Here is a 7183-nt window from a genome sequence, read left to right as displayed (position 1 = left end):
CAACGCAGGATGGGCCATCCCTATCTAGGGAGGAAACTGTGAGATAGTGTCCAGGGCACCCAGTACTGGGCTCATGACAGTCTCCCTCTTGTCTCCAGTCCTTTGCACCTCACCCTAGCCCTATCATCACCTTCACCTGAAAGCCATAGTATCTTTTAGGAGGACTGTGGTCTGGAATAGCAAAAAGGTACGTGGGATTTATGAAACCACTGGTAGGTTCTTCTAGATACTCATACAAAGCACAGATGAGTGTGGAACAGTGAGGGATCACAGGAATGTACAGGCACAGGGTCCTACACACTCGGCCACAGGTAGCAGGGTTTCTAAAAGTGCTCAGTCATCGTGATTCCTCTTATTTTCCTTACAATGGAAGCACTTCCTCTCTTGTGTAAAGCTAAACTCCCATCTGAGTTCCAGATTCAGTTTTCTTTCTGTCTCTTCAGACAGCCGTGTCCATCATTGTCCCCTTTTGTGTATCTTCTCATTTGTGTATCTCATCCCCTCCCTCTCCACTAGCTCTGGGGGTTAGCAAATAACCATGCTCTATCCTTTCCCATATTCAAAGAAATGGCAAATACCCTCCCTCAACCCTTCTCCCTCCTTCCAGCTACTGCCCTCTTTTCTATTCCCTATTCAGGGCCAAACTTCTTAGAGACGACTCCATTGTCTACTGACCTCACACTGAGTCCTCAACCCATTGTGATTTGACCTTGCGTCTCCATGCTACTGACATCTCTCATGTTATCTACCCCTGGCTAAGCTCACTGAAGTCTCAATCTTGCTTGAACTCTCGGTAGCCTTCAGACTACAGTCGACCACTCACCACCTCTCAGCACATTAGTGCCACACACTCCTACCATGCTGGCTGCTGCTTTTCTACAAAAATCCCATAAATATTTTTGGTCCACAAGGCTCTCTGTTTTTCTCACCACCTGGGCAGTCTCACCTGCTTCTGCAGATTGTATTAACATGCACATGTTCATGACTCCCCACTCCCTATCTTTGGTTCAGATCTGTCTCTTAAGCTCCAGGCATGAACAGCTTGGATGCCTATCTATTAGACAGCTGAGCCTGGATATTTTACAAACACCTCAAACTCAACATGTCCCAAATGGAACAGCTTTTTTTTCCTCACCAAACCTGCTCCTCCACCAGAGTTCCCTACCAAATAATAGGCAACGTTGCCTAAGCCAGAACTTGGGCGCCATCTTAAACACATTTCTGTCAACTCTCAAGTCCTGTAAATCTCAAATCTTGTGGATTCTGTTCCCTAAAACATCTGCTTTGAAAAGAATTAATTTTGGTTAGATCATACATGACATAGCACAGAATTCAACAAGCACACAAGATATACAGGGGAAAAAACTTTCCTACCTCTGTCCTAGCCCCTCTGGTGTTCTCTCCAGGGACACTCATTAATAAAAGTTTAACAATCCTTCCAAAAATACTCTGTATATATCCAAGCATATGTATGTATATATTCCCCTTAAAAAAGCATGTAATGGTACAGCTTGTTAGAAACAGTTTTTGCTTTTTTCACTTAATACATTTTGAAGACTGTTCCATGCCAATATAAAATCTTCCATTTGTCTCTGCCTCTCTGAACCCTACTGAGTTCCAGGAGTAGTTTCTTAACTGCTCTCTTTGCCTGCAGTCTTGGTCTTCAATCCATCATCCACACTATGGCCAGAAGGGTCTTTGTAAGACACAAGTCCTGCCCCCAGGTGTGGTCTTCTGGAAGCCCTCCCTAAGCTGACCCCAGGCAACCCTCCAGCCTCCTCTTCTCTCAGGCTCTATTTCACCAAGCTGGATTTCTCTTAGTTCCTGGATAGTGCTCGGTTCTTCTTCTTCTTGGCCCTCACAATTTCTGGACCTTTCTACCTCCCTGTGCCCATTCTCCCTTCCATCTTTCTGACTTCTAGTCATCTTGTTGGTCTCAGCCTCATGATCGTACATTGGTTGTGTGTGCATGTGCGGGGGTGCTGACCGGTAGGCTAGGTTTGAGTCCACCTGCTCTATGTTTCCAGGCTACCTACATTTTCTTTTTTATCACACATCCTGCACCTTATCAAACTTATTTGTTTCAATGTCTGTCTTCTTTAGTAGACTGTAAGCTCCACAAAGACAGAGATAGTGCCTACTTATTCATCACTGTGTTCCCAGTGTCTGGCATAATTCCTGGTACAATGTAGTGTGCAATAAATATTCATTAACTAGATCTATGAATGATTGACCGGTTTTTATTCTAAGCTCTCTCACTGGCCATACTTGAGTTTTTTTCCACCTGTCAAAGGTGGTAAAAAAAAAAAAAAAACCTGCCTTTGAGTTCGGTTGTAATAATCAAAGATAATCACATAATATGGGTAGAAACACTTTGGAAAGGATAAAAACCAATGCAAATGTGATTATTGGGCATTTTTTTTTAGGTTAAAGGTGCTTCTGTGTGTGTGTGTGAGAGAGAGAGAGAGAGAAAGAGAGAAGAGCGAGGGAAGGAGGAGGAGGCTGAGGAAGAGGAGGAGGTGTGGAATATCATAAGGAAGAGGGAAAGGAGGGAAGAACCCCAACAGCAAAGCTCTGGGACAGATCTTACTGAACCTCTGGTATGTGGGTCCCTCTGAAAGAAGCATTCAAGGCAATATACCAGATTCTGCCCCTGCCCTCCGGAGCCCAGGTGAGCAAGAAGCAGCCTGCACGGACATCGGTGTCGTGCACAGCAGATGCAGCTAGTGAACCATGTGCTGAAGGGTTAAAATAGCTGGCAGATGTTTTGTGCTGCCAGGCAGATGCCAGGTTTATTCACGGGGCTCCAGAGACAGGGACCGGGAACAGGGCAAAAGAAATGCCAATGTTCCTGCCTCAGGAATTCTTTGGGTACCCCAAACGGTTACCATTCTCCCTTCCTGTCTCCTCCCTCCCTGGTTACTTCAAAATACAGAATGCAGGAAATCCTTGCTCCTGGGCGCCTCACAGACCAGCGGCAGGAAGGCACAGGAGGTTTTGCTCCCACAGGCATCACTGGACTTTAAAAATACGTCCTCTCCTAGCTGTTGACGAAGGGTTTTATTGTTGGCACGCTGCTGGGTTCTGGTGAGAATGGTTGGGTAGCCCTGGGGGGATGGCTTGCCTGCGGCCTTGGGAAGCAAGCGCAGAGGTCAGGGTCCCTCCCTAGTGCTGCTGTGATGGATAAATGCGAGGTAAGGTCGGGAGCGCTGAGCTGACCAAGCGGGGAGAGCGGAAGGGAGAGATGAGGGAAGTAAGGGCTGGCTCTGGAGGCCCCTGGGGCCGATGCACAAGGCAGAGACAGGCAGAGAACTGGAGCTGGAGGAAGGGCAAACTGTGGTACCCATTAGGCCCCTGCACACCCGAGATCACTCAGTGGACAGCTGAGAAAATGCTTGACGGGGTGTCAGTAATCCTTGACTTCTCCTGGCCAAGCCCATTCTTAAAGGCTAATGAAGGAAAAATGAGAAATGTGCAAGGAAAGAAATACTTTGACCGGTGTCACACCAACAGGAGAGGCCGGGTAACGTGGCCCCTGTCTCTGCCAGGGAAGGGGGGGGCAGCCAGGCAGGAGCCACCCGGGGCAGGACTGGACACACCTGCCTTTGTTTGTGCCACTTCTTTGTTAACCCTGGCGCTGAGGAGGCGGCAGTTATGGCCACGGGCCCGAGGGAGCGAGGCTTGTGCAAGCCAGGCTGCAGCTGGAGGGACCGAGCGTGGGTCCCCACTCGCCCAGGCAGTGCTCGGCTCCGGTCACGGGAGACCTGCGCATGCGCGCGTGCCCGGCGATGGTTCTCAAAGGGCCGATCTCCCTCCAGCCGTGCTTCCTTCTCCTTCCCTTCCTGCTGCTGGATGGGCTTCCCTAACTGCTTCCTGACCAGCCTGTGGAGCCCTTTAGGGACGACAGGTGCAGGTAAAACCCAGTTGCAGTTCCCCGACTCTGCCGTAGTATTAGCTGATCGCCTGTCCTGCCACGGTCGTGGTAATAGCAGCAGCACGTGGAAGCACGTGGGTCACTGAGACTGTCCGGAGGTTACCAGTTGTCATGGCAGTATCTCTGCCTTCCCCTAGTTCACTTCTCTGATGCTCTCACTCCCTCTGCTGTTCCTCAACCCTAATGGAGCACCTCCTTCTGATTCAGAAACAAGAAGGTAAGGGAGAGAGAGAGAAATCGGTGACTGTGGATCCACTAGGTGACCCCTGTCCGAGTCCTTAAAGACTGCCTCCACCCTGGGTCAGAGAACATCACTCCCAGACTCCGACACCTGCTCACCCCACATAAACCAGGTCCAGAGAGGACAGTGGCAAATTGTTCTTCCTTTGCCCAGTCTGCCTCTTCACCTTCTCTCTCCCTCCTCGTGTGAACCTGGTAGGCAAGAAGACAGCACCCAGGCCCTGTGGCCTCTGTCCCAGCATCCTCTAGGCCTTAGGTCAGGGGGACCCCTCCCCCGGGGTCCCCGGCCAGCCGGGGAGGTGGTGCTCAGGGTAGGAGGGTGGGCTGGAGGGAGTGGCTGCTGCCCCAGGTGCTTCGCCTCACATATCACACCCTCCCCTCCATCCCAGGGGCTCCTCCTTCCTCACCTTCTGCAGGCTAATGAATCCTCCAAGGGTGGAAGTCATTTTCTCTATGTGTGGGCTGGGGATTGACAAACACCCCCCCCCCAGGACACACACACATACATACACATGCAGGGTCCCCTGCTACGCTCCTTGTTCCCCGGTCACCTTCGGGGCTCCTCTCTTGCACACTGATCCACCTTTGCCTTCGGGGCCCAGGAATGGAAATGTACCCACTAAACACCTTGCAGTTTCCTCGGCACAGATCATTCTCCATAAAACACAATTCAACATATACTCTATACCAGGTGCTCTGATGGGGAGAAAGAAGATGTGATGTGCTCTAACCTCTTCCTGTGAGGCTCTGCCAACTGGGGAGACAAGCAGGTAAGGGGACAGTGTTAATGCAGTCCTACCCTTCAGATGGCGCATGAAGAAGGGACTAGAGCACAGAGGAGGCGGGACCAGCCCTGGCAGAGGCAGGACAAGAGACAATGTGATTTTGAGTTAAGCTTCAAGGGATGAGCTGGAGTCTATGAGCCAGATAATTAATGTGAGGCCTCTTGCTGAAATGGGGCAGGATTGACGTGGTTCTGAGGGCTGGTGTAAAGGAAATGCCACAGACCCTATTTCATCCCTGCTCAGTTCAGCAGTGAGCAGGGAGTTCGATGGAACTGTCTCTGGGAGGGACAAGGGGTGAGGTCTGTGGGATGGACGGTACAGAAACCCACTCTGTGCAGGTGGCAACCGCCCGAGGTTGGGGCTGCACTGGTCCCATGGAGGGGGGAGGGGGATTTGCCCCCGGGAGGGTAAGCTGGTTACTGAAAGGGCTTCAGGACACAAAAACAGCAACGGAAGAGAGGGACGAAGGACTAGGAACAGAGGCTCTCACTGCGCATTTCCTGTGGGCCAGGAGCCTCACGCGGGCTCACAAGGAGCCTGCGCACCAACTCCTGTCAGCCTTTTATAGACAGGCCGTGGGAGCCCACAGAGGGGCAGCTCCTTGCCTAAGGTCACATGAGCATGACTGCTCATTTTGTGGACAGGGAAACTGAAGCTCGGAGGGGTGGCCTAATTTACCCAAGCTCAACTAGTAATTAGCAGAGTCTGACCTGCAACCCCAATGTATTTGGTCTCAAGGCCCGTGCTCCTTCCTCTACAAGATTCATGGCCCCTAAAACAAGAGAGTCTAATGTTTCTACTAGAAAGCTATTTCCTGGATGCTTCAATTTCAAATACTCCCACCCAAGCAAAGATGATAAAGCAAATGACTTGCATTCATGTGACACTGTGGGGCACGTAAAGTCTTCTGCGCCCATTATCTTCTCTAACCCAGAGAGCAACCCTGTGGAGTAAATAGGGCAAGATTTCTATCCTCATTTTACTGATAAGGAAGCTTATTCTTGGAGAGATTGTAGGATTGAGGTCACAGATCTCACCAATGCAGAGCAGGACTTCTGGGCCCCTGGAGAGACCTATCCCCACAATGGCTCCCTCGCTCACCTGTGTGGACAGATGGGCAAATCCGACCCAGGTGGGAGGGGCGCCACCCTCTACACCCAGCCTGCAGTGAGGGCTGACACGGAGGGTAGAATGCAGAGGCACCCAGGTGAGATGCTAGCTCGTGGCACTTGCATACCTAGCCAGTAAGCATTTTAATACATCCATCAGCCTCCCTCGACAATGGGCACACAACCTCGAATCACACGCTAGCACTTTCCACGTAGGCTCCGACAGGCAGCCTTGTGCTCTGATGTCTCCTGTACTCTGGTCTGTGTGTAAGGATTTTAGGCCCAGCCCTGAGTGCGTCATGGTTCTTGGACTTCCCTGTAGCTTGGGGACACATCAAAGTCAGCTCTTGGAGTTGGGAACCTCAGCAAAGCCAGGAGAAGGGGGAGGGATCAGGGAGGGGACCCGGTGGCCTGAGAACTGTCCCCAGGGCACAGCATGTAGATAGCAGTGCTGATTCCCCAGGGCCTGTGAGCCGATCCCTATCAGGAGATTCCACCAAGCGCTCCCATGCACATACCAGTACCAGCCACACTGCCACGCGCACAGGGTCCCACACACGGCGGGCACCATGGCGGGGAAGCCCATGCCTTGTGGGCGCGGCTGGTGGGGGAGGCTCATGACAGCGAAGATCTTTGTATTTCCTAATTTCCCAGTTTCTCTTGCTGTAGTGCCTGACCAACGACCTCAGGCCCTTGGTGCCTAGGTAGGTCTGGAATAGCCCAACAGCCTTCTGCAGAACGCTCTGCTTGGCTTCAGTCCCTCCCTTGTACCTGCTGGCCCCCTGACCCCTGCCTCTCCACCTAGCTCTCAGCCTCCCACCACGCCCTGCTCAGGTATCTGCCCCAGAACCTGCCTTGCCATGGGGGGAGGCCTCCCATTCTCCTTGCTGCAGTCCATCCAAGCCCAGCTTTGGGAAGAGGAGCCCCAGCTCCTGCCCGGGTCTGCCTCCCAGAGTCCTGCACCCGAACCCCAGCCATTTCTGCCTCCCCTGTTCTGCTCCTTCCCAGCTGCTCCCTGAGTCCTCACCCGGGGCTCTCAGGAGAAAGCAGACTGCTTGCTCCCACCTTCCCCTCCCAGTGTGCATGCGCCTGTATGTATGCATTGAACAATTGCC

Source organism: Halichoerus grypus, chromosome 12 (assembly GCF_964656455.1).
Source record: "Halichoerus grypus chromosome 12, mHalGry1.hap1.1, whole genome shotgun sequence".
Classification (NCBI taxonomy): domain Eukaryota; kingdom Metazoa; phylum Chordata; class Mammalia; order Carnivora; family Phocidae; genus Halichoerus; species Halichoerus grypus.
This window is presented reverse-complemented; position numbering follows the sequence as displayed.